The sequence below is a fragment of the Leptopilina heterotoma genome, unplaced genomic scaffold (assembly GCF_015476425.1).
Source record: "Leptopilina heterotoma isolate Lh14 unplaced genomic scaffold, ASM1547642v1 Lhet_73, whole genome shotgun sequence".
Taxonomy (NCBI): domain Eukaryota; kingdom Metazoa; phylum Arthropoda; class Insecta; order Hymenoptera; family Figitidae; genus Leptopilina; species Leptopilina heterotoma.
In genome coordinates, this window is record NW_025111169.1 from 1,016,498 (window position 1) to 1,041,302 (window position 24,805).

At 25.1% G+C, this 24,805-nt stretch overlaps 1 protein-coding gene across 1 annotated transcript in view; it reads right to left on the reverse strand.

Moving 5' to 3' along the window:
• Positions 1-24,805, reverse strand: part of LOC122510659 (polycomb group protein Psc-like) — a 92,294-nt gene that overhangs the window by 51,540 nt on the left and 15,949 nt on the right. The window lies entirely within an intron of this gene.

Sequence of the window (24,805 nt, forward strand, 5' to 3'; positions counted from 1 at the left end):
ATATATTAAAATTAATATATTATTATTATTATTAATATTATTATTATTAAAATTATATTATTTTTAAATTATTATTATTGCTATTATTGCTATTATTATTATTATTAATAATATTATTATTATTATTATTATTATTATTATTATTATTATTAAATTTATTATTATTACTATTGCTATTGCTATTTTTATTACTGAAAACACTGGTTCAAATTAATTTTTCAAAGGTTATACATTCAGAAGCTTTTTATTCGCAGTAAAAAGAAAGTTTTTATATTTTAAGTCAGGAAGTCTTAGTTTAAGATCCAAATTCTTAGGACAGCCTTTGCTGAATTTCTGACTAATCTTAAACTAAAACTTTTTTCCAGCACGGCAAGAAAAGTATAAAGTAACTTTTACCATACACTTTCTGTATTTTTTGCGTATTTCTGTATGTACTTCATTTTCCCTGCAGTATAATAAACATTTTATTAAAATTTTACTAAAATTTACATCGGGCATGGTAAAGTTTGCTCCGAAAAATAGTAAAAATTGTAATACAGTCATCACTGTAAAAACAAAGTCTCAAATTATTTACATAACTTAAACGTACTGTTTTTTTCTAAATTCAACTCATTTTTTGGCTCAAATTAAAAATTAAGACAATTTAAGGTCTTAAAATCAGTTTTCTATAATAAGAAATTTAGTAAATATTTGGACTAATGTTATAGTTGTTTTAGTTAAAACTAGGCTTAAAATAAGACTTATTTTTAACAGTGATCTCTCGATAATTAAACTAAATTGAATTTCATTTTTCGTCTTTAAAAAAAATTTTGATACACGGAGAGAAAATAATATATTACATTTTGTTAAAGTATTTTACAATTTGGGGAAAAAGTGCAACAAACGGAAATTTTGGCATAGAAAATACTAAATAGTGAAAAAATAATATGAAATTTAGTAAAGAATTTTTTTACGTCCCTTCGGATTCAATTTATCGAGAGTCTACTGTATAAGAAATACGCAGAAAATACAAACAGTAGTACAGATATTAACATAAAGAACAAAAATAATAATTAAACTTTATTCAAATTTTTTTTTGCCGTCCCCTATTAAATATATGAAAGAAAACAAAATTTTTGGCTTATTTAGGACGCATCTTTCTAATGGAATCTATATATATATATATCACTTTTCAGCGGAATATAATAATGAAGCTATAAATGTAGAGGAGATGAAATTTTTGAGGAAAGACACGAGTCTTTTATATAATAACTGATGCGTATTTCCTAACTTATATATATTCTTTTTCTTTCTTTTCTTTTTCTTCTTTTTTTTGTGTATAAGGTAGATAAAAAAAAAGAAGTGTTTGAAAGAATAAGTTGGTGGAACTCACTCAGACGCGATATGCTTTGTTTGAATAAAACCGTGAGAGTAAAATCAGCATTCCTCGCGGAATAATTTCGTCCCTCGAGCGAAACCTTTGTGACTCCACGCAGAATTTGAATGAAACTTATTGCCGTGAAAGGAAATTAACTGGCTTGAAAATTCTTCTTATAAATATATATAGAAAAAAAAATCATATAAAATATAACTTGATAATTGCATATTATAGAGTCGTGAAGAAAAAAACACTTATATATAGAAGTTCATGAATTTATTCATATTAATAATAATTTCACGTCTATTTGCATAATAGTGAAGAAAAATAGCGTTTTTCTTATATTTCAAACAAAAAAAAATGTATTCATTTTTAATTTTTATGTGACGTAATTTGCATTACTGTTTTTAATGTTATATTATCAATATAATATAATCTTTACACTGTAAAAATTATGTTTTATTTTTACAGTTTTTCTAAGGATATCAAATTGAGACAAAAAAACAAATCAAAAACGTTGCTTCGCAACATTTTTCATTCGTTTTCTGTCTCAATTTGATATCCTTAGAAAAACTGTGTTAAGCCCCGGGTTGCGATTATCACTTTGACTTTGACATTCACTTTCACTTTAATTTTCACTTTGACTTTAACATTTACTTTGATTTTAATTATCACTTTGACTTTCAAAGTCACATTATTGTGACTTTGAACTTTAATTTGACTTTTGTTTTTTACTGACTTCTATGCAAAAAAAAATAATTTTTTTTTCAATATTAAAAAAAAATTTTTTTTTGCATTAAATACGACATGATATGCACATCAAGTTATATAATAAAGACTATTAATATATAATATAAAAAGAAACGAAAGAATCAGAAGAAGGATCCTAATGATAACATCCTGAAAATTAGAATATTATTATACAAATAATAATACCTGATATTTATTATATAATAATCTATAAACAATGATGCCAAAGAATATCACGAGGACGCGTGCAATAGCAATATTTATAGTGCAATTAAATACTGTCAGTAGAATTGAATTTGGTTATAAATAATAAATCGACGACATTTTATTAAAGCTTTTTAAATGTATTACCTACAAACAGAAAGCAAAAAAAAAAAAATTGTAGGACCTGTGTTATTTAGATAGAAATTCGAGTAAGGAAAAAAATATATACTTGACGTTTAGTCCAAGTCTAAAATAGAAAAAAAATAGAAAAAATGGGTTAGGGAATTTTAAAAATATGTTCTATTTTCAGTTAAATATTATTTTTTTTGGTGAAAGTTTTTTTTAATTATATATAGTGAATATTATTTAATAATTAATATTATTATATTGGTCATTAAGTTTTTATATTTTGCAAACATAATTTTATTGTTTCCTTTTGAAATTATAGTAGGGTTTTTAAATTCGATAAATAATAATAAGTTATTGGAAAAAGTTTTATTATTATAAAAGTTATTTCGAGGAGTCGCCGACGAACTTCTTTCTTTGTTACGCATCAGCGGAGATGTAGACCGATAGATATAAATGTGCGGGAAGGGACTGTGAATATATGTCGAAGTTGTATTCGACCGAAACAATGTATATTTGGACACAACGTGTTTGAATTTTAATGTTTCATTTTTCAGAATCAATTTTAGAATTTTTGGATTTAATGTGTATGTAGATTGCGGCACTTTCGCGTGGGTGTAAAATAAGTTCACAAAACGTTTATGATCAATGATCAAATAAAATAAAAATTAAATTTTCCCAATGAAAATAATATTTCTTTTCAATGCTTTTTTTTTTAGAGAAGGTGAATCAGGAAGCTTTGTTAAAAATTTCTTTTATACAAAAGTTTATAAAAACTTGGAAAAATATTTTTTCTTCTAAATCATTGATCATAAATGTTGTCAACTGCAAAGAGCACATAGAAATTGATCCACTTTGCCCTGTAGGGTTTTAACAAGCGCCTTCACTTTAAAAAATATTGTTAAACTAATTCAAATGAAGCAAAAATTGGCGTAAAATTTAATAATTTTCTTTGCAAGTTAAAAATTTCATTCCTAATTGAAATTAGTAAAAACTTATACTAACTTTTAGAAAAATAAAATTTAACCATTTTCTTTAAAAGTTCAAAATTCTTGTATTCTAAAATTCAAATTCAAAAACAGGCCCTTGTTGAAACTCTATTTTAATTTTAAAAAAACTAGAAAAATTTCTACAAGCTGAATAATATACGTATTCAGCTAATAAAAAATGAAAAAAAATTATCAGTCTCTTCCAATTTTTGAGCCAGTTTTAGTTTTAAATGTGTCTGTTAGTCAAATATTCTTCCTCCCCAAAAATCTGTTTCTACTCTTTCCAAGTAAGATATAGATATATAAATATATAAATAATACAATAACATAAATAAGAATAGACATGAAATTATAAAATTCTTATTTTTAAATTATCCATTCAAAACGTACAATAGATGTTAGAATTTATCATTTGGTAGTATGAGGGATTTTTTGAAACACGCACTACGCTTTTCGTAAATGCCGCATTATTTATAGAAAACATTTTTCTAGAATTGGAATATTTGAAACAAATGGTCAAATTTGAAATTTTTAATTATTTTTACTAATTACTAATTTTCAATTAGTAAAATTTATTTATTAAAATATTGAAAATATTAAAATTTCGAAAATAATATTTGGAAAACAAATAAAAGTTCAAAATGAATTTCGTTCGTTTTATAAATAATTGAAAACTTCCATATTTTTGTAAAGCTTATTAACATTATATAATAAGCTTTTCTAATTACTTTTCTTTCAAATTCAATTTGCAACTTCTGAACGCAGGAACTTTATCCAATAACTAGATAATCGCGTCGAGACTTTCTTTAATTGTTCTGCAGCTGCAGAACAATTAATTCCCATTTATCGCTTGAGTATACATAAAAAAAGTTAATATAATTAAATAATAATTATTTTTATAATTATTAGATAATTACACTAAAAAAAATTTATTTGATTATAATAATCCATTACTTGACTTTTTACAACTTTTTTTTTTACTTTACTTGTTGACAATAAATTAAATATTTACTTGAATTAAATAAATATTTTTTTCAAGTAAATATTTATTTGATAATAGACAAGTATTCGGTTATATTTGAATCAAATAAATTTTTTTTCTCATTGTAACTTTGAAAGTCAAAGTGAAAATTAAAATGAAAGTAAATGTTAAAGTCAATGAGAAAAAATTAAGTGAAAGTGAATATCAAAGTCAAGTTCTCTTTGAAAATAATTAAGAATGACAAATTTGACTATTTTATTTGAAAATATTGAAAATTCTTATTAAAACCATTTGTATGCAAGGGACCGAAAATTATTTTTCTACTCTCATGACATTCGAAGGAATGTTTTAATGGTTTTGTATAATCATATAGTAATGATTACAGTACATATAAATTAGAAATCTTCATACGTGTAATAGAACATTTTTGATGGGAAAATTAATAACATGTAACGATAGAAAATAATTTCATAGAAGCAGATTATAAATTTTTTCACAATGTGTATTAACATTAATAGTATAAAAATAAAAATTGAGTCCGAAATTCAAAAATTCAAAATAGTCACCACTTTTACTAAATTAAAAAAAAGAGTCTTGTTAATTTTATTTTGAAGTTTTTATTAGTTTTTACTGCGGATTTTTTTTTAGACCAAAAATTTTATCATTGTGTAATAATTTGAATATTTTACATTAATATTTGTTCTATTAGATCAATATAACATAATTTGATACATATAATTCTAATAACGATGACAAATTAATTAGATTTCTGTGAAATATTGCAAATTGCGCGCATAATGAACATATTATTATATGAAATAAAATTGTATCAATTTGTATACCTACACGCAATTATTCTCGCAAATACAAATTTTATCGCATGAATATCGTATAGCAATTGAAATTCAGAGCAAATTATATTACCGAATATCATTTGAGATTTTAGGGATAAATATATATTCATGCGCGCCTCTTCAATATGTGTATACATTTACTGATAATTATAATTCTCGTGCATTATGCAATTTGACAGAAAAATAAATTTCAAAATTTTTTTTTAAATTCTCTCTAAATCTATATATAAATTAGTGAAAGGTCGTCCATTAATAAATAAATTAATTAAAAGAAATTAAACAATTTTTACTGATTAGTATAGTAATTTCCGACTAAAACATTCTATTAACTTTAGAGTATATCAAATTACGACGATTTGCCTGTGGATCATAAATCATGATTTGATCCACTTTTCTGTGCGGTATCAATTCGATCCAATTTGGTATATTATACAAATTTGATATACCTTCAAGAAAACTTTGAACTTTAGCAAAAAAAAAATTAAAAATTACTGAAAAAAACAATTAACTAAAAATTAGTAGAAGTTTTTACTAATTTGAATTAATGTATGATTTTTCACTGATGCTAATTAAACCCAGAGAAAAATATTATTTAAACCAAATATATTTTATTTGAATTAAATAAACGTATATTTGTCTCAGAACCAACTAGACTTTTTATTTCTTTTAAATAAAAATTTTATTCGACATAAATAAAACATATATTTGAGATAAATAAAATTTTATTTAAACCAAATAAAATTTATTTCAAACAAATAAAAAGTCTAGTTGGTTCTGAGACAAATATACCATTTCTCTGGATGTAAGAGAATTTAATTAACCATGCGTTGAAAAATTTCTCAAAAAATGTTCCCTAATATTTACACAGAAATTCCAATCGGAAATTCCATACAAATGCAATACAAATTTCACATTTCACTTTCCGAAAAATCAAACTTCTTTTTTCTATTCTAAATTACTAAATAATCAATTCATTAATACATTATTTTTATTATTATTTATTATTTCTATCTTATTTTTTAAATGAATTCCTCGAAAAATGCCATTATTCTTAGATGTTTTATTAAAATTCATCAAAAGAATTTGATTATTTGAAAATATTTTTATATAATTTGTTTTATATAGAATTTGATAATTATTTTTAATTTTAATACATTTTTAATTAAATTTCTTTAAAGAATATGATTATTATCAAAAAATTCTAATGAAATTCTTTGTAACAATTCAATTTTAAAAAATAATGTTCAATTACTTAATCAATTATTTATTTTTGAATTTAAATAATGAAATTCTCAATATTATTAATTCTACAGCTAGAATTTTTAGTAAAATTTTTAAAAAATTCAAATTTTCAAAGATTTTAATTTGAAACCATTTCAAAATTTAATTATTTCTATAAATTCACGCTATAATACTTTTAGTATTCAATTATTATCTAAAATTTTTACTGAAACTCATTTTCAAATTAATTTTTAGTAGAAAATTCTATAAGAATTCAATTATTTAAATAGGAAAATAAATAATAATTTATTAAATAATTAAATGTTTCGTAAAATTGAATTTTCATAAAGAATTTCATCAACAAATAAAATGAGGATTTCTAAAAAGAATTTTATTATTTATGAAAATAATTGAATCCCTTAGAAGAATTTTAATTTTTATAAAAATAATTGAAATTTACATACAATTTTATTAAAATTCTTAAAAATAACTGAATCTTGACAAGAATTTTAAAAAAAATTTCTGAAAATAATTGAATTTCTGTGAAGAATTTGATTACTTTTAGAAATAATTGCATTATTGTGATAAATATTTGTTATTTATGTAAATATTGAAATTTAGCAAATAATTTTACTAAAACTCCTGAAAATAATAATTGAATTTCTGTGAAGAATTCTTATATTTATCCAGATAATTGAATTCTTTAGAAAAAATGTTCCAAAGATTTGAATTTAAAAAGTTTCCAAAATTCAATTATTTTTAAAAATCTCAAAACATTCATGTTATATTGCTTATAATATTCAATTATTATCTAAAATTTAAACTAAAATTCATTTTTAAATAAATCTTCATTAGAAAATTCTACGAGATTTCAACTATTTAAATACAAAAATAAATAATTTATTGAATAATTGAATATTAAAATTGAATTCTCATAAAGAATTTTATCAACAAATTTTTAAATAATTTAATTCTTTCGACGAATTTTAATAAAAATTTAAAGAATAATTACATTTTTCGTGGTTTGAATTTGAATGTTTTGAAAATATTTTAATTTCTATGGAAAAATAATAATGAATAAATATTTATTTAAAGAAGAAGTTATTGATGTTTTCGAATAATTTTAGAATTAAAGAATAATTTTAACAAAGATAGAAGAAGAAATTTGAAGAATATTTTCTATCATCAAAGAATCCAAAACTGTAAGAAACTTGAGTATTAATAAATTGTTAATATATCTTTTAACACATTTTATAGTTTGTTGTTCCTTTTTTGATGAAAAAAATTCACCCTTTTTGTGGATAAAGGGTAATACTATGATGCTTGCTATAAAAGTATAGTAAATTTTACCATACTCATTTTTTCCGCATAAGGTATGGAATTTTCACTGAAACATACCGGAATTTCCAATAAAAAATTCCATAGAAGACACTTTCCGAGAATTTTTTCCACGCATGAAAAATTTCAATTCATCAAAAATAAACGATCCAAAAGCAAAAATCATTATAATTAATAATCTGCTTCTACGGATATGGTCTGCAGAATGTCCACACAAATTTATTTATACAGTAGTAGTAAATACATGTATACACGCTATATGGTACTGGAACGACAGTGAACTCTATAGTAATCCTATATACCGTTTGCGGTTTCACTAAAAAGAGGGAAAAACTGCCGTAACCAGTTACAGAAACGATCACAGACTAATCATGCGTATAATACCAATGTGAGAATTTATATACATTTGTATTTGTGACTGTTAATACCTATATACAATATAAATGTAGAAAAGCAGAAAAAAAACTTTCAATCTAATTATAAAGAAACAAAAATCAAATACAGTTTTTAGAGAAAAAAATCCGATATTGTCAAAATTTGCGTCTATGGAAAAGGCAAGAAATTGCAAGAAAAAAACTGGATTCTTTTTAACTTTAGACATAACAGGTTCTAATCTTTTTTTCTAGATAAATGTTTATCGTTTTCATGTTTAAGTGTTTCAAATCTATTTTTCGTTTTGTCATTATGATTCGTAAATGTTATGCGCATATGTGTATGAATATATTTTCATTAATCCGTTGACCCGATTCATTGTTCTTTGTTTTTTGCATTATACGTAGTGTTGATGTTGAGAAATATTGATTTTTTACATTTATTTTTATCACTATTTTTTTTTTTTTTTTTTTGAGAGAGAGAGAGAGAGAGAAAAGAAAAAAAGGGAGTACACGCGCGTACTCGAGAGAGATTTAGTTTTACGACTCCCTGTCTGCATTGTGGTTCGTGATTGGAATGTTCCCTAAATTTGATTTTTTTTCTCGGGCTCCTGATTTCTCGCTCCCTTGCGCGTGTCGCCTGAAGGCAGGTGCCTCTTCACCTCCCTTTCATTTCGTCACAGCGGATGAGCCCAAGCAAGCTTTGACCTACTCCAAACTACTTCCAACTTCTAACAAACTGTGTATAAGAACTGCTTGTGAATCAACACTTATATCCTATTTCGCTATTCCTTTTCTATATATTATTATGATATGTCATTAACTTTTTGGTATACAAACTTTCGTATGGTAGTCAATTATGTATCATAAACGTAGTACAAATTTTTATTTCTATCTCCCATTTCTAACCGGAAATAATTTATTTTACACTATCGAAATTGCTTATTTCTTGTTTTAAAAATTGTCGTCATAAATAATGTTGTAGAGGAAGAAAATGGATATATGCAGTCAAGGGTCTATCCTTTTTTAAAGTGCATAACGATTTTTGGGTAAAAAAAGGACGATCATAAATCTTGATACAAGAAACTATTGGAATTTAGACATTTACCCTATAGTAGAAACATTTGGTGGTGCTAGCATGGTGCCACTCTTGGACACCGGATTCGTAATCAGCAATCCCAAAAAACTAAAGCATATAAAATATAAAAATAAAAATATAAAATAATTATAAAATAAAATTTTAAATATAAAATTTTCTACGAAGGGCAAACTGAACCATTTTTGGTACCGATTTCTGCAATTTAATTAAACCGTGTAGGAGGGATAAGTTAAGGAAATCAGCATTTCCCAACTGGAAGTATAGTGCACTCTAAATCTGAATCAGTGAAAATTTCACTGATTTCAATTTAGTGGCCCAGTTTTCTTTAATTCATCAGTGGGATTTCACTGAGAATCAGCAAAAACCACTGATTGTCAGTGAAATTCCACTGATTCATCAAAGAAAACTGGGTCACTGAATTAAAATCAGTGAAATTTTCACTGATTCAGATTTAGAGTGTGTAAAGTTGACATCTAATTTAAATTATTAAAAATGTCTACTCATTTGTATAAGTAATTTTTTGCTGCAACTTTAGTGAAAAAAATTGAAACTATACTAACCCTCTAATTTTAAATTGATCAAATTGTTTGCTAATTTGAAGTAATGGCTGAGTTTTTGCTTTCAAATTAGTGAATTTTACTAACAATTAGTGATTTCTACTAACAATTAGTAATTTCTACTAATTCATTAGTATAATTTATTAATTTAAAACCAAAAAGTCAATCACTAATTCAAATTTAGAGACAACTCTTTAAATCTGAATCATATATAGTGATGGAAAATTTCACTTTTTTTGTGACACTATCAATCAGTGATTAATTTTCTGCTACCGAATCAGTTAAACTTGACTAATTAAATCAGTTAAAAAAATCTACTGAAACATCAGTTAATTTAACTGACAATCAGTTATTTTTAACTAAATGATCAGTAGAAATATTATAAATCAATTAGTGGCTGCGTCTTTTTGCTTTGGAATTAGTGAATTTTACTAATAAACAGCAATTTCCACTAATTTTTTTAGTAAAATTTACTAATTCAACAGCAAAGTGTCTAATTAATTAGTAAATTCTACCAATATATAATAATTTCTACTAATTTATTAATTATTAATTTATTTTATTAATTTATTAATTCTTACTAATTTAAAAGCAAAAAGTCTACAGTTATCAGTAAATTTTACCAATAAATAGTAATTTCCACTATAATTTATTAATAAAATTGACTAATTCAAAAGCAAAAAGTCAGTCACTAATAGTAAATAGTAATTTTTACCAATTTATTAGTCAAATTTACTAATACAAAAGCAAAAAGTCTAGTTATGAATAAATTTGACCAACTCTCTAAATTTAAATTATTAAAAATGTTTACTAATTCTAATTAGTGACTGACTTTTCGCTTTTAAATTAGTAAAGTTTACTAATAAATTAATAGAAAGTACTATTTATTAGTAAAATTCACTAATTCGAAAACAAAAAGTCAGTCACTAATTCAAATTAGTAAACATTTTTACTATGTAATTCAAATTTAGAGAGAATAAATAGTAATTTCTACTACTTTATTAGTAAAATTGACTAATTCAAAAGCAAAAAAATCAGTCACTAATTCAAATTTGTAAACATTTTTACTCATTCAAAGTTAGAGAGTATTTTTTCGAATTGACAGCAATATCCATTTTTTTCATCATCGAAGTTTCAAATTATTATTTATTAACTTTTTTATCAACAAAAAGATGTCATTAAAAATTAAAATTGAAATCAAGAAAGTATATTAAGTAAATATACATTCTCCATAAAGTATAAAATATATCAAAAAGCTTGAGGCAACACTGAAATAAAATTTATTTTTGATTCAAATAATCAATTACTTGACTATTGTCAATTTAATTAAGATTTGAATGAAATTATTTTTTATTTAAATCAATTAAATGGTATTTTAACCAATAATTTCAGTATATTCGAAGCAAATACCATTTAATTGACTCCAATAAATATTATTTGATTTAATTAAACATTTAATTGACTAGAGTCAAGTAATCGGTTATTTGAATCAAATAATTTTGTTTTCAGTCTATAATAACTATTCCCCTTATTAAGAATTCAAAATTATCACACCTAATCTGTAAATTTCTTTTTGTGTTCTTTTATATTAATTTATTTAAACAATATTTAGACTGTACAAAAGTTGTTCATAATTTTTGTAAATTTTACTATAAATTATTTTGAATTTTAGGGAGAAATTGCCAAAAAAAAGAAAGTCTAAATGTTATAAAATCAATACAAAAAAAAGAAAAAATGTATCAAAATAGGCAAAAAATAAACTAAACTGAAATAAAAAATTTTTATTCAATTAATTTGTATGTTGACATATTTTCTCTAAATTTTAATCTTAGTGAAGTTCACAACATTTATAATAAACAGTTTAGAAAAAAATATTTTTCTATTCAGTAATAATTTTTGTTTAAAAAAAAGAAGTTTTTCACCAAGAATTTAAAACAGTCAACAAAAATATTATTAATAAAGATCTTAAACTTATTTGTTTGGCCGTTAGGCCATACGAAGAAGTTTAAATTCTTTATTAATTAAATTATGATATGCATTTATTATAATATATATTTAATAATAATTAGTACATTTTACTAATAAATTAGTAAAAATTATCACAGGAAAAAGGAAGTGTTATTTTAACACTAAAAGTAGTGTTAAAACAACACGCAACATTTTTAACTGCACGGAAAAACTTTTTCTTATAATATTAAATATATTTGGTTATGTTTATTCTAAAAGTACGTTAGAATGTGAGGATTTTTCGTGCGTTGTGCTAATAATTTCAACATTAATACGAAAATATGATAAGTTCGTTATATATTAAGCAACCTTCGGTGTACAAAAATTACTATCTGCATTAGAAATAGTCTTATTTTTCTTTAGAAAAGAATAAAATGCTAGTTTTTGTTTGTGAAATAATACGGTAATTCTAACCTTTTTTCCACATATAGATAGAATATATAACAGACATTCTAACGTAGCATACCAATTTTGGAAGGACTGCGGGCGGACTTAACCGATTTCGCCCGAGCATCACCGAGACCATCACCTGACGTCGCGAACTAACCCTAATGTTTTCGAAGTTGAAATTCACACGTGTATGAAAGAAAAAAACCTTTTATTAATAAACGTGAATGTCTCCTCATGCCAAATTAAATTCAAGAACTGTTCCTCAATATAACATAATTTTTTTCACGACTTTTACTTATTTACATAATTTGATTAGAAAGTTATTTAAAAAAATGCTCTCTCTCGAAGGCACATATTTTTCCACTCGTTTAATATATAAGGACGATTCAGCTGTGTACTTCTAACGAATCGTGCGATCTTTCGGTTTCCGTGACCAATCGTCGTGTCTTTACTTGCGTGTGCGTGTGTGCGTTAATAATATAGGTTAGGTTCTTACGTCGTGTTAAATATATTTACCTACAGTTACAGTGACATACACTAATGCCATCTACCATCAGATCCAAGTATCACTATCGTCTCTATGAGTATCTATAGACAATTAATTTGTTGTGTTTCTTTTTAATTCATGGCTTTCCCAACTTTGCAAAAATTATTATTTTCTTTCTAAAACAACATACTAATTTTCGTTAGTTTCCTTATGAAGAACTGTAAAATATATACTGAATGAGTGTTTTTGATAGTCTCAATAGCAATTTCTATAACCTATGTCGTTTTTCCCTTGAATCTAACCTAACATACTAAACTGTCTCACCAGTTTTAAGAATTATTGGTATTAAAAGTTTCTCCGTGTGGCACTGTGTGATTTTAACACTTCATTGGTGTTAAAATAACACTAGAGTGTGTTAAATTAACACTAGAGGGTGTTAAATTAATATACATTTTTAATGGGGTTAAAATAACACAAAAATTGTGTTTAAACAACACCATCTGAAAAGTACACGCAACAAATTTAACACACATTTTTTTCTGTGATACTGCTTACTAATAAATTTTAATAAAAAAGTAGTGGAAATTACTATTTAGTAGTAAAATTCATTAACTCAAAAGCAAAAAATCACTCAATAATTTTACTAAAAAATTTTACTAATTTAAATTTAGAGAGAGATAGAGACATTTTTAAACACAAAATATTGTTTTCTGCGCATATAGAAAATACTTGTCCTTCGTTCGTAGTCGATCGTAATCGTTGTGAACTTCACCGACGTAAATTTTAAACCACAATAACTTTTTTATTGTCCCATATACTTTTGTAGCTATATATATACATATAGAATTTAATAAAACTTTATCCTTGTTGATTTTATTTATTTTAAATTAAATGCAAATTTATATGTTGATTTTTATATTTTATATAGGTATATATTTATAATATAATTTTAGTATGCATTATTATTATTATTATTATTCAATGCCAAACAAAAGAATTTCCAACTCCATGGAAAAAGCATTATTATTATCCTCATATCAGGTCAACGGAAACAAAACGTACGCAGACATGTAATTAAATTTTTCCGATTGTAATTGGGTAAAGATATTTAAAACTATTGTATATCATAGCTTCCACCGCTGGGCAGGCATCGATTGCACGAGAGCAGAATCTGTATCACAGCGCGCATCTCTCTCATACATATACAGCCCAGCGGTTTGCTGTTCCCAATATTACCATTTAAGTGCAATCTATTGATTTTGAAATGTTTTACGCGTGGCCTGTTGCGTTCGTTTTTACCCTTATTAATATCTATACAATTTTACACACAATTCTTGCGCGACAATTTACAAATACTGCTGTACAATAACATCTCATTGGTTATAATTATAATTTTCATTCTATCGTTATTGATTATATTGTTGTCTATTTGTATATTTGTCTAGTTAATATATGTCAAAAACCTCGATTTCATGAATGGAACATGCTTTTTTTTAAAATCATGAACCAACGGACAAAAAGCTTCCCTAAAATATAAAAATTGGTATGAGTGCGCGCGTTTTTTATAGGAGAGAATTAAGTAAAAGAAAAAAGCTTGTATGCTTTTATGTATACAATATTCTTGTCACACACAATGATTTGTAAATATAAACTTTTCGTATATATTAAATTGTAGTTAATATAATAATACTGTGCTGTGTAATATCTATTTAAAAATAGAGATATTTTAAACGAGTGACAATGATTTATATTGTTGATCGAATGAATATATAACAATATTAGGGATGTCCCGTGGTTCTCGTTTTTAACGAAGGATATAAATATTATGGCAAAATATCGCTCTAAGACCAAGTCATCTTAATTTATATTAATAAATTTTATTCATGGCGTTAAATTATTTGTGATTCCATAAGTAGCAAAGTAATTTGGAATTAATAGAAAGAAAAAAAGGAACGGTAAAAATTTTATGTCACGACATTAGGAAAGAATAAAATACTGCAAAAAATAAAATTTCAGTTTTATTTTATTCTTTCGTTCGGCTGTTTTCTCCTGTATTCATCCATATTGTATACTCGATAATTACTCATGAATAAATTGTACCTCATACATCAATATGTATATTCTGTTTATCTTTTATTGTTCATTTATTACCCTATATGTTAAATCCCTCTTTTTGTTATTTTATACACTCAACTTGTTATCGCTTTTTGAATGAAATTGCTTTGGTATTTTAAATATTTACTCAAATATGTAATTTTTTATTAAAAAAAAAAGACTTTTTCTTGTTTTTCATTTTCAATATAATATTTCAATACAGTAACTGCTTTTAAATTATTGAATCTATGATGTAGATTTCTATTACTGTTTATATTATTATTAACTAACTTTTGTAAACAATTTAAAAAAAATTTTTAATAATAATTAAAAAGAGGCATTATCTTTCAATAAATTCAGCGTGGCCGCTTGACCGGAAAACTTGGAAATGACAGGGAATTTTTTAAACCGGAAAAATGACTGTAAATTATCATCTTGAACAGGATTTTTGAAATTTTTTGTTAAAAACACTGATTATTTTGTAAGAAAAAATAGAAATATTTATTTTAAGACTCATAAAAAAAATAAGAATGAACGATCTTTTATAAAATCGTTTTATTTTGTCAGGGAATTTTATCAAAAGTATACCGGAAGAATATTCAATTTCTAGAATTTATAAAAGAAATTATGAATTTTGTTGTCCAACTTAACAGATTTAAGAAAAAAAATATTAAATTTAATTTTAAATTCTTTCCCTTTCTAACAATTATTGAACAAAATACAATTTTAATTAAATTCGTAGAGAAAATTTGAAAGAGAAAAATTTTCACATCCTATAAAATAGTGAAAAATTAATCAAATTATGGATTTTTTTGCAATATAATATTATTAAAAAACAAATTTGAATTAGTAAAAATTTGTACAAATTAGAACAAAAGTAATACGAATTTTCTAAAAATTAATTTTTAAATAATAAATAAAATAAATAAAATTATTTTTCCTTAGAAAATAAATTTCTAAAAAAACCATATTTTGCATTAATATATCAATTCGTCTTTCTACAATAATTTATAAGTAACTATTTCTATATTTTAGAATGTTAAATTATTATTACTAATTTTAATATTGATTAAATTTCAAAAAGTTTGAAATTAAAGTTTCAGAATGGTTAAAAATTGTAAAAAATTTTCAGGCCTCGGATATAATGACTTTTTACGACTATTTTCGAATACTGCGACTTTTATCGACTTATATTTAAAAAATTGCGATTTTTTCGACTTTTCTTTCAAATTTTGCAACAAAATACCACAATTTTAGTATAAAATGCAACTTATTTCGATTTTTATAGTGTGAAAAGTATTTAATTAAAAATAAATCATTTTTTTCAAGTATTTTATTATACAATTTTTAAAAATTAACTTTCAAAGAAATTTATAATTGAAAATTTTTGAAATAATTTAATTCTCGAAAATTTTAATGAAAAATCTTCAAGTGTAAATTCTAAATTTAATTGAAATGAAAATTAATAAAAATTAATGAAAATCAGGTTGTAAAAATAATATTAAAATATTTTTGAAAAAACTAATTCTCAGAATTTTTCATTCTATTGTTTATATTTTTTAAAATTTCAATTATTTTTTTTAAAGATTTTACCAAATTTCAATTTTTGGACATATTTTTATTGTATTTAATTGTAAAAATATTGTCTTTTAAAAGTTATTCATAAATATTTAAACAAAATTAATTTAAAGAATTTTATTAATTATTAAAATTTCTGAAAATATTTTACCTTAATAATCCTTAAAAATAAAAATGGACAGTTTCAATTATTATAAAAACATGAATTTTTCTATTGAAATAATTGAATTCTCGAAGAACTTTTGGAAAATTATTAAAAATTACGATCATATTCATTTAGAGATGAAGTTTAGTTAAAAATTGTAGAAAATAATTGAATTTTGAAAGGATTATAGTTGTAATTTTTAGAAATTAATAAGTTTCAGAAGTTGAAATTGTTTAAATTTTATTTCCTGTGAAAAAATAAATAAGAAGTATTTAAATATTTATTTAGCAAAATTATTCGAGTTTTGATTAATTGAATTTATAAATCAGTGAAGAATCAGGGATATACAAAATAAAATTTTTTGGAACAACAGTGAATTTAATAAACGACTTTTTCGACATTTTTTCTAATTTTAATCGACTAAAGCGACTTTTTTGTCTCGTTGAAGTCGATCCGAGGCCTGAATTTCAATTAAAAATTCTGAATAAGTTAGTTTTTTGGAATATTTTAGTTAATATTTCTAGAGAATAATTGAATTGAAAGCTTGAAAATAATTTTTAATAAGTCACAGTAGCAATTCTTATAAATTATTTACAATTTTAAAGGATTTGAAATTTGAAATTTTAATATACTTGAGGAATATACACTTTAAAGTTGAATTAGGTTATAATTTAAATATTTTAGTTTATAAGGAATTTGAATTTTTTAAAAGGAATGAAGGCAAATTAACGCTCACAGTTACGTATAGCAACTAACAGCCTTCGGTAACACAGGTTAAAACTATCTTAGGATTCAGTAAATTTTTGAAGATATAATCATTCTCAATAAATAGAAATTTTATTCTTCAGAATTGGAAAATAGAAATTTTTGAATGAAACAGTGTTCATTCGGAATTGCGGGTATTTAGATAAGATGAATTTACAGAAAAGAAATAAATATATATGATAACTTTTACTCACTTTTTATTTTAAATTATTTAACGTTGTTTATTTTCTCAAAAACTTGAAACACTGAGGTTGAAACAATGTTGAATTCGAATTTTTAGAACTTGTGAATTGACTTTAAGCTGTTATATTTAGAACAAGCACTACTTTTCAAATAGAATTAAAACTTATATTTTTCTAGTTGAAGAACCTGAATGTAAGACTGAGATACTTTTTCAAACTTGGAACTGACATAAAAACTGACTTTGACACTTTTAAAACTGAGAAGAGACTGGAGAATTAAAATTGAATGACTGCGAATAAATAAAAACTGACTGGAGATGAACTTGTAGACATTAAAACTAAGAAGTAACTGACTTGTCTTGTGCGAGGACACTGTTTTTAAGATATTGTCCCCACTTAGATTTTTGTGAGTTTCCAAGTTTTTGGAAAATATTTCTAGGGAGCTGGAAAAAGAGGCTCACTAATTATCAGATTGGTTTTTTAAAGAAGAAAATAGAGAAGAGAAATTGGTAAAAAGTTAAAAGATTTGATTCTGTCGTTTCGGGATTGGCTCTTCTTGAACCAACCCTCATAAAGAGGCTGAGTCCTTGAGGGTTGTATCCTAGGTCAGTATCTTTCTAAAATAGTAGGGATATTATTTCACATTCTTGAGATTTTACAAAATATTGTTATAACTCTAGTTAATAATAATTGTACAATAATTTTTATAGCGTAGTTTAATTGCTTATAATTTTTAAATATATGTAGATTTTTGAGTTTTAATTTTATCGTAATTTTTGCCGTAATTGTCGTATTATTTAATTATTTACTTCTATTTTATAATAATTTATTTTTTATAAATTGTTATTAATAATTTCTGAATTATTATTCGTTTATTCCTTTTATTTATTCTTTGTGGGTATTTATTTATTATTAGTTATTTTATAAACAAATACTTATTTATACACATTATTAATAATATTATAATATTCATTGTTTATAATTTATAATTGTTAGTAACTTTTATTTATTGTTTTATTTATTATTCATTTGCAAATGAAAATTAACCGGTCAAATGCATATGGAAAAGTCTCAGTCTCGCGAGACTTTCCCATGTAGTCTCCTGGGCGGCACTATTGGTCATAGGTTATATTTCAATTTATGGTTTCCTTTAATATTTGGAGACAATTTGACTTTGTCTCGGAAAAGTATAATCTGTGAGAAATGAAAAATGTGTGAACGAATTTTTTTTAGAAAAAGACAATTTTGAAAATTTTTGTTTATTCCGATTAATGTATACCTCGTGTGGGGTGCATTTTAAGTTATTTAGAAGATGAAATTTGGAAAATAAAATTTTAAAAAATATACAGGATGTAACATAATAGATAATAATTAAATATTTATTACAAAAAATTTAAGTTCCAAATGATTTTACAATTAATAAAGATATTTAAAAAAATGTATTATAAACATTTTTTTCAATTTCAATTATTTTTGGAGTAAGCTAAAATATTTTTAGGGCTTTAGACAAAGTCAAAGTTTTGTCTTGAAATCAGAGAAAAATGAAATCAAGTTTTAGATGCAACCCTCTATATTCATGTTTCATGTTAATTAACAAACTATCAATATTTACTATATTTTCAAGGAATAATTTATTTTGAAAGTTATTCTTTATGACCGGGAAAAATAATTCATGACCGTGAGGTTTTTTTTAATGAAAAAGTGTCCGCACCCTGAAATTACAACTTAACAGAGTTGTTAAAAATACTATTGTAAATTTAAAGATTTCATATATATACCATATTAAAATTCCAGAATAAGATTAATTTTCCACAAGTTTACTTTCATTTTGATACCAAGTTTCAGAGAAATTTCAAATTGACTGCATGGGTGAAGAAACTCATAAGGGTGCAGACTATGTTTAGAAATAAAGAAGAAGACTTGCCGGAAATTAAGAACCGAGATTATAATTTAATTAATTTGAGTTTTCGGAATGAGAGGTGGATGATGAGGAGCAACATCACTCCGCAGTTGCGTGAATGATGTTAGAAAGCATAAAGGATAGAGACGAATATGGAGAACTAATGTACGTGAAGGCAATAGAAAATATACTTGGGTCGACAAGGGTATAAAGAAGGGAAGAGAGAATACATAAATGGGAGGAGAGAAGTATGGGTGATTATTCTCCCCCATCTACCCTCGTCGACGTTTTTTTATCTTCTCTATTACCCTCTCTCTTTGTCCTCCATTTGCCATCAGACATCATATTATTCAGAACTATATAGCTTCATCTGCTTTCTCCTGATTAACTCCACATATTATACATGTACATGACATTTTTCACTCACCTCGCACATATCCCTATCCTCATCAGTGTTCCCCTTACTTCTCTTATTAGCACTAAGTACCACTAACATACTATACTTAATAATAGTACTTCTCTTATCTATAATTAATACTCTCACACATTTTCCACTATACAGTATTTCTTAGGATATCAAATTGAGACAAAAAAAAAGAATCAAAATGTTGCTTCGCAACACTTTTGATTCTTTTTTTTTTGTCTCAATTTGATATCCGCATTATTACTATTATTTACTATTATTATTTCTCTGCCTATTGTTAGCTATTATTAATATTTACCTACATATGTTGTTTACTGTTATACATTTCACAATAAAAGTAAAAATAAAAAAATAAGTATCAAACCTCTCCATCAAATAAATTCTACTCTTACGAATTGATATAACAGAATGTCAAATTTGACATGATATGAATCTCCACAAGATAATTCAAGATAATGAGCTCCTAAATTAGATCACCAATAAAGGTAAGTATAGAACATATATTTACATATAGAAATATAAAAGTATATTTAAGCATTTTTCAGGTTCTTCCCAAGAATTTAAAAAAATCAAGTCTTTTCCGTTTAAAAGATATAGTTATATTATACTAAATTATTCATCACTTCTTTAAAAACTAATGAAGCTGCAATTGGCACCCTAATTTTTGGAAATTAAATTTTGAAGTTAAATGTTTTTTTATTTAAAACCAACATAGAATTTTCATTCAAGTGTAGAGAATTTGAAAAGAAATTGTTTAAAAATTTGGAAACTTTGTTAATTTAAACATTATTTAAATTTGGAAATTTATTTCAAAATAACCCAAGTAATTTTCTAAAAATGTTGCTGAAATAACTGTTTCGAAATCAGGAAACGTAACATGAAAGGTGTATAAATATATATTATTCAGCGGAAAAGTGTCGACCCGAGAGAGGAGACGTGCAATAGAATAAGATAAGAGAGACCTGTTATAATGCACCAATCCGCATCAAGTTAAAGTGCTTCTGCTCAAATAATTAAGATCTCCTTATTTTTAAACAGAGTCGATATTGTCGGAATGTTATAAAAATATAATCTCACAAAATATAACTCAAGCTTTTTATATATATACTTTCAATAATAAAATCAAATATATGAAAGAAATTCATAATATACATATACAACATTTTTCAATGAATTAAAAATTGTATTCTAATTTTAAAAATGAGCAATGGTCAAGGATGTCAAGGAGTCAAATTTCCTTTTTTTGATTAATATCATAGAAACAGTAGGATGCAGAATGTTCCATTTAACTTTTAATTTAATTATATTTTTAAACATATATATACTTGTATTGTCTTGTATGAATGTATGTTGTGAATGTATTTTAACGTATTGTTTAGTAATAACCTAATTATTGTAATTTAAACATTTATCATTAATTAACATCAACTATTTTACATTTTTGTTATTTCAAATCATTTTCAAAATTATAATTTTACATTTTTACACAAAAAGGATACAAGAGCGGACTTCTTGGGCTTTTTCCTCTCATTATTCGGGATAATTTGCGGGAATTCTTTTTTTTCCTCAATTCACTATAATATTAAAAAAAAAGTATAAATCTAAGTTATAATAAAAGAGTGAGCCCTTGAACTGAAAATAGTGTCAAACCAATTTTCTTGGATCTTAATCCATAAAAATTTCTAGCAATAGATAGAATTTTAAAGGAAGAGTGCGTAATAAAATTATTAAAAAGGACAAGAGTTGAGCCCTGCAATAAAATGCAAGCACATGTTTGCTATTTATTGCATCTTCTTAGTATAAATATTATACCTGGTCCACGTAAACTACGACCAGAAATTTTTGAGTTTTTTGGGCGTTACTCTATTTACTTTTCTTTTAGTACATAAAAATCCTCAATTACCCTTCTTTCAAAAATTTTTCCACTTCCTAAAATTTTCGCAAGTTTCTCTTTGACAATTTTCAAATCCATTTCTTTAAAATATTCAATTTTACGAAATTTTATAATTATTCAATAAATACTAAAAACTAAAAACTTCAAATAATTTACGCTATATTGCTTTTAATATTCAATTATTATCTAAAATATAAACTGAAATTAATGTTTAAATTAATTTTTTTTTTGAAAATTCTACTAGAATTAAATTATTTAAATACAAAAATACATAATTTATTTAGTAATTGAATGTTTCTTAAACTTCAAACAAAAGTTACGGACTTTTTACAGGATTTAAGGACCTAGTTCGAGCCCTGACTTTACACCGAAAAGATTAAAATATTATACAATGTTCCAAAGAGTATAATTGCTTGCATTTTTCATCTAATGAAAAATGCAAGCAAATCTTCGCGATATTAAAACTAAATCGTCTCAATCTTTCTGTTATTTTTGGAGTTCAATTATCAACAGTGTACTATGCTTCTATTAACCTTCAGAAATCTGTAAATTTTCATTACACTAATTTAAACCAAAAACCCTTTTTCTCTCTATGCTTCCACGGAGAGATAAACTGTTTGACGCTCATAAGCTTTGACGCGCTAACTTCAAAGACCTCTTGCAAATGAAAAGAGATATATCTTAAATGCAGCATATGCTGATTTTATAAGCTTAGGAATGTTATTGCAAAAAGGAAAACTCTACTGTTCAAAACAAGCTTTACATTTTAAAATAGAATTGCAGTCCTGTACCATCCTATACAGAAATTCCCCTACTAGGCCCCACTTGAAATGGGGTTTCAGCAAGGGCCCAAACAGTTATTCTAGTTTCTGTTCTAATGCTAAAGTATTATTTTAAATTGGGCACAGAAGGCTCCTTAGCACTGATATCTTAAAAGTATCAAATTGCAACAAATTGATACCCAAAAATCTGGATCACATCATTAAAATTTTTGGCAACAATTTGATTCACACGTTAAATAGGGCAAAATACGTCAATTTCTACACGGGAAATAGTCTTAAATTTCGAGAATATCGAATAGAAATGAAACGTCTTCATAAATATTTAGAGGCACTGGAAGAATGAAGCACCTGCGTGTATGTATATTAATAACCACAGTGCGTAATGCTATTAAACCAATATAGAATTTACGATATTTCACACACACATATATAGAGTATGACATCTCTCTTTCGCGCTGGGCATAATCATAGAAAATGCGCTTGGGTTGAACGTTCAATAAACGATGGAAGGTTTACAGTGGTTCAAGAAAGCAAGGTCGGGGTGTTTACGAATGGGCTTAATGCAGGGAGCAGGATCAATAAAATACCAGGGGCTCCCACGCACCGTACAAATCATGTGGAACTTTAGAATCTACGCATGCTTGCACGTGTATGCAATTTCTTAAGTGCACGCCCTATTTACCAACACGTACTTGCCAGGGATTCGTCGAAAGTGCGCTGTCCATAATTAAACAGCGCTTAATATGTAAATGCATACCTTAACATACTTTTATATATCTGTGATAGTTAGGTGGTTTTCGTTGTGGCTTTCGATGTATATTCATGGTGCGCGCGCACATCGCGTGAAATGCGCCCGCAGCAAGTGATATAGCACACTGCTTCGAAAAATTTCACTTCACTCTCTTATATAAACGAGGAGACGCGACTATAAAATTTCCTTCTTCAAACATCTTTTTAGAAAAACAATATTGGCTGTTATGTACCTATCTATACCTTGATTCTATACCTTATGATTCTATATATATACCTTCAACAATTTAATCAACAATTTTTGTTAATTTTTAAAAAAAAATATTTACGAGCAGATTGAATAGAAGGCGATATGCAAATGAATGACAATTTATTACTCCCCCTCTCGTTATTACATATATGGGATAAATTACAACCTTGATCTGTAATAACTTATGCGAGAATATTAGGGGAGAAGAAAGATAAGATAATCCAGCTTACTTTGTACGCAGCAGGTATACTATAGGTATAACTAATAATTATGTAACCGAATTATTTTTTTTTAACGAAAAAATATATAATATAATTTGGGGTATGCGTTTTAGTGAAATATTGTTGTGGAATATATTTTTAAATTTTTAACCAATACTTATATAAACTCTAAATTATTAAACTAATTGAAATATAGTCTGAACTCTGCAAACGCAAATAAGGGATTAGAGGAATCCTCTCTAATTCTAAATCTCTCTCTCTAATAATAATTATACATGTGAACAGTCGAATAAAAATGCAAAATCTAAAAAGTACACTAAGCGATAAACACTTTAATGTTAAAATTTAAGAGAATTTAAATGAGACACTTTTTTTAACTTTCTTTTTACGATGTTTCAACAGCACTGTTAAAAATTTGACTCCAAGTTTACACCCAAAAAAATTGAAATGATGTTATTTCAATCTCGAAAAGTGTGAATGCTTGCATTTCATTGGTTTAAAGCTTATTTAGTGAATCCAATCAAATGAAAGTATTCAAACTTTTTGAGATTGAAATCACATCAATTCAATCTTTCGGTGTAAAGTTGGAGTCTGATTTTCAACAGTAAAATGTATCAAAACTTTTTGAAAACTAAAAATATGGTTCCATTTTGTTCAACTGTGTGAAATATTGACTTTAACTTTTAGATCTTTTCAAATCCGCCTGTGAAAACAATGAGTGCTTTCATTGAAAATAATCTGACTTTGTTGAATTCAAGAAATCTTTGTCATTTATATTTTCTTATAGATGCAAAGTTCTTGTTTTGCGATTAAACACGTATACCTCTCAGCGAAAGACAAATAAATATCTGAATGACTAATACTAAATTAAAGAATTTTTACTAAGCCGGCAGCAAAAAGAAGAGAATTGTGTTAGCTTATATTCTTTTCTTTTCACTATTAACTTAAAAGTATCAAGTTGCAACGAATTGATACCAAAAATTGTGGATCAAATCAAAAATTGATCCGAATTTTTGGCATCAATTTAATCCACTTTATCACGCAGTTTGATATATACTTTCAAGGAAACTGTTCGCGGTGACATTTTA